The 12,131-nt window shown below is 46.2% G+C and overlaps 1 protein-coding gene across 1 annotated transcript in view; it reads left to right on the forward strand.

Moving 5' to 3' along the window:
• The window catches only part of LOC144138486 (protein rhomboid-like), a 190,488-nt gene that overhangs the window by 2,081 nt on the left and 176,276 nt on the right, over positions 1–12,131 (forward strand). The window contains exons 2-3 of the mRNA XM_077670783.1: positions 1,152–1,175; positions 7,250–7,414. The gene's annotated coding sequence lies outside the window, so the exon portion shown is untranslated. The remainder of the gene's footprint in view (positions 1–1,151; positions 1,176–7,249; positions 7,415–12,131) is intronic.

The following is a 12,131-nucleotide window of genomic DNA, read 5'->3' on the forward strand; positions in this document are numbered from 1 at the left end:
CATACCAGCCAGCTCTGCGATTGGCGGAGGCCGGCAAAAGCAAGCGCAAATTAGGCAGAACTTATAAGCTTGCCGAACGAACTATTTGCGCCTAAATTTAGGGCACATTCTTTTTATATCAGTAAGAATGGGGGGACAAACAGTGGAAGTTACGAAAGCACACGTAAACATCGAAGTACCGATGCGTACTGCTGTTGGTACTGCGCGCATTATATGCTTCGTTTAGATGCACAGCACTGCGGGGCTTGGGGGTTGTCTCAGACGACACTGGCCGATTGACGCAAACGACGGTGTCTTACGTGACCATATTTGTCGAGCGAGCACCATGTTTCACGAAACGATTATTTTCTCCATGAACAAAAACAAGCCAGGTTTAAATACGGTCACAAACAAACCTAAGAAAGAAAAAGGCTTGCCGGGTGTAGTGGCGCCAGCTTGGTTGACTAACAGTAAGCAAGTCTCCGCGCCACACCGAGTTTAGTTGAAAGACCTGTTCTTATGATGTCATTGCAACGTCGTTCAAACACACGTTTCGGAGCGAGAATCAAAATTTTAGCTTAAAATGATTAATTTCTCAGTGAATAAAGCATCGTTTGCTTCCTGACAAGCGCTGGGGGCACTATAGAACACGAAATCTTTTGAATAAAAAAACTTGTATTTTGTCTTCATGGCCTCTGTGAAGTGAAAGCCTTATATGTATCATTCAAAGGTCACCTAGAATGACCACGGCGTCGACACTAATGGTACAAAAACGGTAGGAAACCTATAAGTGAACCAAAGCATGTTAGCCGTGTATACGGGGTAATTAATGATTGATTAGTGATTGCTAGTAAGTATTAGTGGTGGGATCAGGATGAATTATATTAAGAACAATAAAATAGCATGGCTACTTGTGTCGATGGGTGGACGCGCGTGTATAAGGTACCCTTCAGAATATCGTACGCCGGGTTTTCGTCTTCAAAACAAATAAGTAACTGCCTCGCGACTTTTTTTGATTTATAATGGTATAAGAATTCTTCACGAAATTGTTCGAAATATTCGAGTTGAAAGTTAGCGCCCGTTCATTGTGTATGTTTTCTCCTGTCCTGTTCTTGCGCTGTTCTTTATTCTTTAAATTGAAGATATTGATTCTTTTTTTCTTCTTTTCACAGAAATGGCGCCGACTCTTCGACAGGGTAAGTCTGGAGCTCTTATAATATGCTCAAATTTACAATATACTCATAGGCCGGGAAAAATTTTAATCAGCAGCTGAAGTCGATGAAATTATCATCTTGCTTGAGAAAGAGCCCTAGATTGCTTCTATGTTATTCTCTTCGTTGCGACACGATACCGAAAGGTAGCTCCAAACTGAAGCGAAACAGCAATGTATGAACGCCTGCGTTTCGTTACGTCTTGACCGGAAGAAATAAACAAAAGAAAACACCCCTCTACGGTGCGGAGGAGAAGAGATGAACACAAAGCAGCCGCGTCGGCGGATTGCCTCGAAAGCGCGTCATCCCTATTTCATATTTGCCGCGCTTTCGAGGCGCTTTTTCAAAGAAAGTGCTACGAGTTGTGCCGCGCCTCCGCCAGATGGCGCCACGGGTCCCGCGACCGAGAGAAGACGCAGTGGAACATCCCCCTCGCGAGGGGCACGATCAAATTTAGAGCATTTCCGGGGTCGCACGACGTTAAGTAGTTTGCGTTACGTTAGTGTTGTTTTCCTTGTGGCAACTGCTGACGAGAGAGCGCTCGTCAGCAGTAATTTGAATGAGTCCATGATATAAGGCGCGTTCATAGCGTCCCACTCTGTGTGGGCTTTGTGGCGCAGTGGGTAGAGCACCATGTACATTGCGTTCCGCCCCCAGAGTCGAGGGATCGAAACCGGGCGCCGGATAGTATTTTTTTTATATAGTATGGAGGGGCGCGGTGCGGACTACGGACGTCAACGCGGGTGACATCGCGAGTTACTGAAATGCTCTGCATTTAAAACAAAACGTGAAATAGAAAATCAACAGAGAGTAACGTGATGTCAAGGCAGAGGCCACGTAAACCATTTTGGGACTGTATATCAAACGTATAAATAAAACATATATCCGGAGGAAGTACGGGAAATTAAAAAATAATGGAAAATTCATGGGTGGAGTCTTAAAACGCGTTAGCATCGCATCCATCTCCTTCGCGAACTTGAGTATCTGCTCGGTGCGGACGGTTTTCTCTCGCTTTTGAAGCCCGCAACTCGGTGTTTCTCGCACGCCTCTATACAGTCGCATCCGTTGTTATGGCTCTTCCCGTCTCGGCGGTGACGTTTTCTCGCTTTAGAGTCGCCATTGGATGTCAGTCGCTCGTTTCGTTGTTCCGCAGTCTCGGCGATTCGTTGTTCCTATTTTATTGTCTCTTGCCGCCTATTCGGCCCGGCACTCACTTCACACTCCGTTTTACACTATGCATCATCGCGCAAAATCGGCAACGCGACGGCCCCATCATCCTTGTAAAACGTCCCCGCGAAACCAGCTAGCCGCCGCCATCGCCTGGATTTGACGTCATTCCGAGCAACTAGACTGGCAGCGGCGCGAAGGCGGTGCCACCGTAGCCAACGCCGCAGCCACCTCGCTTGACATCACCCTCTCTGCACGTGGCTGATTGAATGTCACTCTGCTCGCGAGTTGACGGTGGAAGTTTTTCTTTACATGGGCCATCTACGGTTAACGTAATAAAAATATTTGAAAGTATGAATCCATGAGACGTTTCGCTGCGACCGTACTAGGCACACCGTTGCTGTATCCTGTAAGACACTCAAACCAACGCTATCCTAAATGTAGAGTCTCTTCTGAAAACGTGTATTCCGAAAAGCCACTCTGCAAATATCACTTATGTATTGATTTGCTGCCTTATATTTGCGTAATGTCTTGTTCTTGTTGAACAATGTTGCAAGTATGAACACTAACACCGGACTTAGATGTTTAGGTTTGGCTGTGGGTGTATAAGAGTATTGCGCAGCTTTCCTTTTACTTTGAACGGGTGGCTTAATTGAGTCACAGACAGACAGACAGACAGACAGACAGACAGACAGACAGACAGACAGACAGACGGACGGACGGACGGACGGACGGACGGACGGACGGACGGACAGACAGACAGACAGACAGACAGACAGACAGACAGACAGACAGACAGACAGACGGACGGACGGACGGACGGACGGACAGACATACCAAAATTTCTGCGTTTAAGTAGCCCAAGAAAGGCTATCGTCATTAAAACGTGTATTCCGAAGAGCCACTCCACGTGCTTTTAAAGAAATGAAAGATGAAAATAGCAGGAGGATTTGTAGCCGGGGTAGTTGGTTCATTGCATGAATTAAACACCGCTAAGATGGGACAACAGGGAAGAGCAACAAACACAGCACCCGCGCTTGCAACTGTTCACTCTTTCGCGTCTTACCATTGTTCAATTTATCTAAATGTAGAAACAGTTTGTGAAAACACGGAAACGAAAATCGGTGGTTTTGGAAAGCCCTTCAGTCGAGGCCGGTCGCCTCGGGCAAAAGTGCGTGCAAAGTAGCCGATACCATGTAAATAATGGGGAGGATGAAAAACAAATAACCAAAACAAGCACACAGGCGAAAAACGACTTGCAAGAGTTGAAGAGCGAGCTTAGGATTTGTTTACGATTGAACGCATATCTTACCGCGTGGTTAGCTCGCAGCGTGCGGTCCCTCCCGATCCAGTGCCCCCGGGGTAAAAGGCTCGGTGTGCGCCATGAGTGCAGCAACATTCCGTTCCACAAAGGGTGCTTCAAATTTTTCCAGAGCGCACCCAGTGTCGCACTCCTTGTCCTTACTGCTGCCTTCTCGATCGCCGTTCCAAACAGATAATGATGGGCGTTACACTTGAAATTGAAACTCCGCAACGCTATTGCGCATGCGTCGCCAGTCGTAATTTTTACTCGTACTATGGAAGTGAGTCTGGTTATGGCGTCGGATATCCAATGGCGCAGACATTGTTTACGCAGCAGCGGCCAATATTGCTGATAATTACCCATCAGGCTCGTGCCACGCCCTGCACCATAACTGCCGACCTTGCGCCTGGTACACACGCGGCGAACGGATCTCGTCACGAACGTTATTGTACCATCTTTCGCAGCAGGCTAATTTAGACGTGTGCCGGCTGGTCTCGTGGGGTCATCTCTCGTTGTAGTAACCCCACGCAGGCACATATAAAGGGACTAATAAATGTCAGATGTTACCCGAATGTGGCCTTCCAGCGAATGCACGAGGTCAACCGAAGCAATGATATTTACCGTACTGATTGGGATCAGTCCTTCGGAGGTTGTTTGCAAAGCACGCCGAGCGTTGTTTGTACAGTCGTTGGCGTCTCATGTCGTCGTCGTATTTTTCGTCTCATGTGGTCACGGTACTAAAACGCCGGGACACTCGTTTACGCCTCGCGCTAGCACGCTTCGTAACGCGTACTAAAAGAGCACACAGGGCACTCGTTTACGCCTTGCGCTGGAACGCTTCGTGCTTCAAATATATGAGACTTTTACATTAAAGCTGTATACCTGTACCCCCCAATGGTTTCATCTCCGTTGGCAAAAACGCCGAGGCGCCAAGAATACACTTATACACTGCATGGGTCGCCCCTCCCCAGGTTTCCCGCTAGTGGAGATGGCCCGGGATTTTTTTTATATCTCGTCTCGGTTAGAAAGAATAACACAACGTCGGCAAAGAAAGCCTGCGTCCTCATTATTAGCAGAAGGTGGGCAAAGGCGGCAGGCAATAACGTTGAGCAGTGAGCTTACTGGAGACGGCGGGATGAGCCAAAAATGACGACTCCAAGGCTGTAGAAACAAACAAATGTTCTACGTCCCGGGAACCTCAGAACGACGATTTTGAGGGTGTTCGGGAGAAGTTGAAAAACAAGAAAATAGGTTAGGGGGGGGGGGGGGGCACAGAAGTCTAGAATCGAATCCGTAGTTTTGCGGTCGTCTTCAGAACGCTCCCTGGAAGGACGACACGCCCTGCGCTTCGGCGCGAACTTTAAATTCGGTCGCAGTTTTGGAGTGAGAACTTGGAGCTTCCGGGTGAAAATAAAACGTCGATAGACCTCCTCGCGTCGCACTCGGACGCGGTATTCATGAGTCGCCAGAGGCTGGAATCGAACGAAGTGTACTACTACTCGGCGTGGTGAACCAGCGCCCGGATGTTAGCCGGGGACCACGCGGACGGCTCGAAGCTCGAGGCGTCCGCATCCACAGCATCCTCTTTCGGCGACCGCTTTAGATGTAGATCACGTTGAGTCAGACTCGCAGGCGCGCAAGGCACGACGCGTGTGCGTTTCTTGATTCGGCTGCGGAGCGAGAGAACGGGATGTTGGATGCGGGATGCAGAGCTCGGAGGAAGCCCGTACCGCGACGGGGAAGTTTCCTGTGTTTACTCTCGCGGGATCTCAGCTGGGTTCGCTCTCGTCTTATTGCTAGAAGCGGTTTTCGCGAAGTCTGTCAGATCTATAGCTCAGTTTTTGGCTCGGGGGAAAACTCTGGACTCTGCGCGTGGTTGCGGAGGCGTTGGAGAGGAGCTTTTGCGGGTAGAAAGGGGAACCGTGAGCGCCAGCTGCCGCCAAGAAGGCTAACAGAAAGATGTACGCATTGATCTCCTATGAAATATAAACACGTTGAAGCTGTTGGGACACCGCTTTTACCTCTACCGTGAGAAGTAACGAGGCGCCCGTGCCTTGTTCAGCCAGGTATACACCAAGAACAAACGAAATCACCTGCACCCGTAACACAAGCGTGTTTGGGCTGAAGTCGACTTCGTTTCTACTTGTTGTTTACGGCGGACACAAAATCGCAAATATGGTCGATCGATGGTTCGGAACGCAAGGTCGTGGGTTCGATTTCCAGGCCATACGCGGCCATTTTCTCGATTTGCGCGTACGTTAAACCTTCTTGGCTGGGTAAATTTATCCCTAGCACTCGACTATACGGCGCGCCTCAGAGCGGGGTGCTGCTTCGGAGCGTCACCCGTTTATTCCTCCTCCCCACAAAATTATTTCCCCACTCCGGTACATGTGCACGTGGATGGCCAGCGAAACATTTTAGCACACTACATGGAGGTGACACGAAAAAACTTTTCCATCCCTTCAAAGCACGACGCAAGGCCAGAGTTCAAGCTCTTCGAACAGCATACGGGAAACGGCCTGACGTTGGGTACGCACACGCATCACTATACGCCAGTCGATCAGCCCCCGCCATCAGCATAGTCAATAATCAGGGACTGGAGCTAGCTTAAGCTTCTATACCTACCAGGGACATAGACACCGCAGAAGAAGCAGCCGTTGCCCTTGCAGCTACCACTGGCGAAGAACGTGTCCCCATCCTATCAGACTCCCAGACGGCGTGTCGAAACTTTCAAATTGGACGCATTTCATCAACAGCAGCAAAAATTTTATCGGGCCGCCCTGATTTACCCGAAATTTTCATCATATGGACACCGGCTCATTCATCACTGGAAGGGAATGAGGTGGCTCATGCCGCAGCCCGAGCTCATACTCACCGGATGTCTCCTTCTGGGATGTCAGCCAGTCCTTCCGTAAGCCCAACAAGAGAAATAATCCCCAGAAGGTACAGTGACATCCTGGCCCACTACCGCTTGGGACGAAGAACCTTTCCGCCTCCACATCTCAACATGTCTCGAGAATACACGACCATCTACAGACAGCTACAAACTAACACATTTCCACATGGTATATTACTGCACTCAATGCATCCGACATTGTACATATACACTTGTAAATTCTGCATGGAGCCATGCACTCTCTACCACATGGTATGTGAGTGCCGCCACACACCATCTCTTGCCCCAAACCCAAATCCCTGATTTGAGCAGTGGGAGGGTCGGTTGACCAGCTCCAACCCGGATCACCAACAATATCTGGTGGACCGGGCTAGGCAGGCCGCCAAGACCCAGGGCTTCCTGGACTAAGGAGGTTCCCCACCTGGCGGTCAACCCAACAACATTGACTGCTCCATTAAATGTTTATTCTCCTCTCCTGGGAAAAGGCCCTGGGGGCACTAAAACACGAAATCTCTCGACTTGTGTTTTGTCTGCATGGCCCTTCAAAAAATTGCTCCAGTGATCACAATGTCATCGTATTATGAGCACAACAGCGCTCCATGCATGTTCGCCTCATCGGTTGGAATAATCGTCTGTCAATGCTCTCTTTCTCTCCCACCCCCCCCTTTTTTTTTTTTTTTTTTCTGCGCCCAGTTCGACCCGGAAGGCTTCGGCGAGATCCCGTGGGCGGATTTCCTGCGGGCGCTGGAGAGCCCCGAGTTCTGTCAGGCTGTGGGCCCGGCCAAGCGCGAGATCTTAACTGCCAAGGCGCACCGGAGCCGCACGTCGGCCATCACCTATGACGACTTCGTCGCAGTGGTGAGCGCCGAAATTACACCCTTCTCTTATTTTCCTTCCGGTCACGTGTGTGTGTGACGTCACGCGCAACCTTCGAGACCTCTACGGTATATAGAAAGCGGGCTTCAGGAAACGCACAAGGCCTTTGTTTCACAAATACAGTAAGCTCCCGTTATAACGAAGTCACTTTACTACATATCTCGCTTTCTTTGAAGTGCTTCATGGTCCCATTCCAATGAATGTAAAGCAATTCATATATGTTTTAAAGGAAAACTTATAACGAAGCCTCTTTTCTGTCTCTATGACTTCGTCAAAACGGGTGTTCGCAGTAGTTGTAGCATGCGTTTATGTGTTTATGGCGCAAGGGCATCGAGGCCAAACAGCGCCAGTTCAAGGTGAGTGGTCTTTCAGTCAGCAAAATACAGTTGGAATGAATAGTAGGAGAAAGCTAAAAAATAAATAATTGTTATGGAGGTGTAAAAGGCCCTCAATTTAAAACGTGAAGATGGCCATGATGAAATGATGATGTCATCATGAGGTCGTAAGGAGTGCCAGGAGCCTAATACATGTCCCGTGCGTTATCGAGAAATATAAAGGTCCTGGCGTGTACAATTATGGAGTTACGCACGGTAGGCAATGAGTTTTAAAAATCCAATACTTCTAACGTAAGTACAGTTAAACCTCGCTATAACGAACACTGATATAGCGAATTATCGGCTATAGAGAACTAAATACAAACTTTGGTTGGTCACGCTTTATTTCAATCACACTTATTCTCTTATAACGAAACTGAAACAGTGAAAGCCGGGCGCGATATCGGATATAACGAAGTAATATTTGACCAGGAGTCTGAGAAGCTACTTGAAAAAAAAAAAAAAACCGCCGTCCGCAACTGCAGAAGTATAAAGGCTCTTTTGTTCGTGGACGCTGTGGAAAACTTCATCCTGTTCAGTGCTGTATGTGCGTAGCCACTGGACAAAGATCACATCCTTCATCGAATAAATAAAAACGCACGCCTGTTTTGTCAAGTGAACTATGTTCTGTTGTAATTTCACGTACTTATGTTCCGGTTGATTAGGGTTGAAATGCAACAGGGAGAAAGGTAAGGGCTACCTTGTTTGTAGTGGGTTCGAAGCCTAAAAAGATGCATTTCTGTATCAAGTATTCTTGCACGAGCCAGATTTTCGATTTGTTTGAGCCGATTTTTACCTCTACTGTTACAAGAAATATCGGATATAACGAACTAATTTCCTGACCCGATACTAGTTCTTTATAACGAGGTTCGGCTGTACTTATTTGCACCGGATGAGTGAAACCGTTGAGCTGGAAATAGTACGGATAATAAATCGGGGACTAGTGTGACATAAGCGAAGAAAATAACAATGCAGGAATGGTCTCCTTTCTCACAATAGTTTCTGTTTCGCTCTACGTCTCTCTTACACCCCCAGTAAAGAAAATACGGCTGACATTTTTATGGAAAAGGCCTCGGGTGCATGAAATCCGTTAGTTTTTAATGTTTTGCCGTAATTATACACTGCTATTGAAGAGACCTAAAAGGAGGTGTTCTAGGTAACCTAATAAAAGAAGCCGTAATATTATTATCTGCATTGTGGTCTGCAGCACCTATTAACTGGGTCGCCGTCGCAATCGTGGCCGCAACCAAGCGGTTGAGTGATGCCAAACTCGAGTAATTTCCGAATTCTTACGAGCAACATGTTTCCCGGTCAATCAGCGTAATTAAACGTGGTGAAGATAAAGTTTTATTGTAGCGGACGGACGTGGTGTAATCTATTCGTCAAATTCAAGTTACAACAGTTTTCCCGCCGTTTTTCCCGCACCCCGTTTTTTCTGCGCGAAAAAAAAGCGGAAGCCGGAGCACCATGTCATTCACGTAAAATCGAAATTACTAATTACATGTATTGTACAATTAGGGAGCACTCGGTACAGTTATAGAGTAATTTCAGTGGTAACGCATTGTATGTACTCATATTTAAACTGTTTTACATTCCTTTATCTGGAATGTACGCCTTTGGTGAATATAAGTTCGCGCCAATTTTTCAATTCCGCTGTGAAAAATCTATTTGTCGTAAATACGACATAGCCGAACAAAAGTGTAATAATTTGTGTTAAAGGAGCCATGAAGACAAAATACAAGTTGGGTTTATTAGAAAGACTGCTTAGTCCCGATAACAATGATACCAATATCATCGCATTCTTCGAACAAATTACGGAGATATGAAAGAAAACGTGTGAAGCAGTCGCGACCCCCTAGCCAATTTCCCGCAACTTTTCTATGACGTCACGGAACCTTGTTTGTGTTATTGGCGGCCGCCTAACTGACCTGTCGCGACGACACATGACTGGACGTCTGTAATGGGGCATCTAGTTCCATTTGACCGCATCACTTGAATGCTAACGTGCAGTTAACGCACTGAAAATTACGTTTTATTGTTGGCCCGTATGACGTCATTCTTGCTCATAACACGTCACTGTGGCGCAAAATTTGAAAGTTTTTCAATACTTCTTGCTTTTTTTTTTTTCGTTAAAAAAACTTCTTTTGGGGCTGTAATGGAGCTGAGTGAGATACTGAATCCTAGTTCTTTCAAATTAAACGAAGTCGTATTTTCTCTTCATGGCTCCTTTAAGCGACACTGTATACAAGCCTAGTCAAGCCATTTCCCGGTGCCGAATTATTTCTTAGGCACCGTAACTTAACGTAACGTCAATTAAACATTTCGCCAACGTCACTGTGAACTCATTCCATCGTATGAGGCGGCCCCATTGGAGAGCCCACGTAGCCAACAAAATTTTGTACGGTTTGTTTTAAATTAAGAAACATCACCACTGTCCTCCCATGAATTTGTTCTTAGCCTACGCGCTCCAAATGTCTGCGCATGTGTGCATATTTTCATAGATTGCTTACGTTTAACTAAAAAGTTTCCCGCCTAATATACGTGGCCAGTCGCTTTCCATCCACAACATTTTTTTTCTCCCCTTTTGATTGGTACAATCGACTCCGGATAATCCGAATCCGAAGTCTGTTAATTTTCTGTTAATTGGAGGTTACTTTTTAGTCCCGGCGATCTTACATGCAATTCAGTGAAAAAGTCGCGCGATTATTTATTTATTTATTTATTTATTTATTTATTTATTTATTTATTTATTTATTTATTTATTTATTTATTTATTTATTTGGGTACTCCTAAAGGCCCACCGTAGGAGGATGTTAGATAGGGGCAGCATTGGCATACATCAAACAAAACATGAATGGTTGCTAACAGAATCACAAACTACAAATTAAAAAAAAAACAATAAGAACCTCTCCAACACATAACTACAAAGCACATAACTACAGAGAAAGACGAAGAAAAGCATATGTAAGCAACCAAAAATAGAATTAGGTGGCTTCATTCCTTAATAACAAGTCCTGAATTTTTGTTAAGTTAGCTTCAGTGACAATATGCTGTGGTGGGTTATTCCATTCTGTTCCAAAATAAATTCGAAGATAAAGCACATTATATCGGTGAATTGAAAGTTAATTCTAATGCAAATAAATAAAGCACCTTGTGAGCAGTTTGCGTGCTGGGCGCTTCAGGCTTCGATTTTAGCGATAAGCCTCAACTGTCTGGGCAACCCGTGTTGTACGCTCGAATTGGCGACGACAGCTGAGATTCTGAACAAAATCAAGAAGGCACTGCGCGTGTTGCGAACAAATAACAATCCTGTTCTTGTCCTTTTCTCTTTATTAAAAAATCGCTTAATTGGACGTTTTTCGCGGTCCTCCTGAACTTCGCGGTGTACTTCGTATTAACGGGAATCGACTGTATAACTTGTCACAATAGTTCGTCTTTCCCACTGAAAGGGTCTTACTGCGGTAAAGCACCCTTTACAAGCTCCCGACTAAGCCCAGTGCCTTTTGTTCAATGCTAGTAGTAGTGCCACCCGGCAAATGCGCCGCTTGCTGATTCATACTTCCACAGTAAGAATAGTTTTACTCAACAGTTCCTTGCACAGAATCGTATCGATTCGTGTTTACTACATACTACGGAAACTTTGGCGCCAACGTTGTTCTCATCGCGGCGCCTTTTGCTACTGGCGCCATCTGTCGGTGCTCCATATAATACCATCGTTTTCCTCGACCCCGGGAGATGGCGAGACCAGCGCTGGCGGCCGGTTTCGAAGTCGCCCACTGTTCGCCTCACAAATGGGCCGGGTGGTGGAAATACGGCGTTAGTACTGTCCTCCCTTCATCTTGAGAGAAGAGAGGAAACCTTCGTTGCCGTTTTGTAGCATTCACTCTAGGTGTACTTGTACTGCTTCCTTGTGCATTAGGCCAGTGGTGGAGAGAGTGGCGGCTGTCAAGTTAAATTTCTGCGAGGGTGACTATACTGACACAATTTCTGTCTCAACTTTCACTCTTTTACCGTTTACCCAAACTAACGGCCAAAATAGATTAAGCTCGACCTAGTCACTTTTAAAATCTCGTTTTAAACTTAATAAAGAAGCGTCAGCATATGCGAGGGCTATATAAGAGTATTCGAATACCTGATTAATTTTTTTTTTTTTTTTTTTTTTTTTTAAGGAATCGGCGGTAACTTTGTTATCGCCTGTCGTCCTCAGTCGTGAATTTGCCGGTCATCGTTTCTCTTCTGCATCCCTCTATACAGGCGACTCTGTGTACCGAACATAACTTCAGTTGTAGTTGTTATTTGAACAGAAGAAGTGTTTGGACTTCTAG

This window comes from Haemaphysalis longicornis, unplaced genomic scaffold (genome assembly GCF_048455015.1).
Source record: "Haemaphysalis longicornis isolate Haplotype H1 unplaced genomic scaffold, Haemaphysalis longicornis Haplotype H1 scaffold_5, whole genome shotgun sequence".
NCBI lineage: Eukaryota > Metazoa > Arthropoda > Arachnida > Ixodida > Ixodidae > Haemaphysalis > Haemaphysalis longicornis.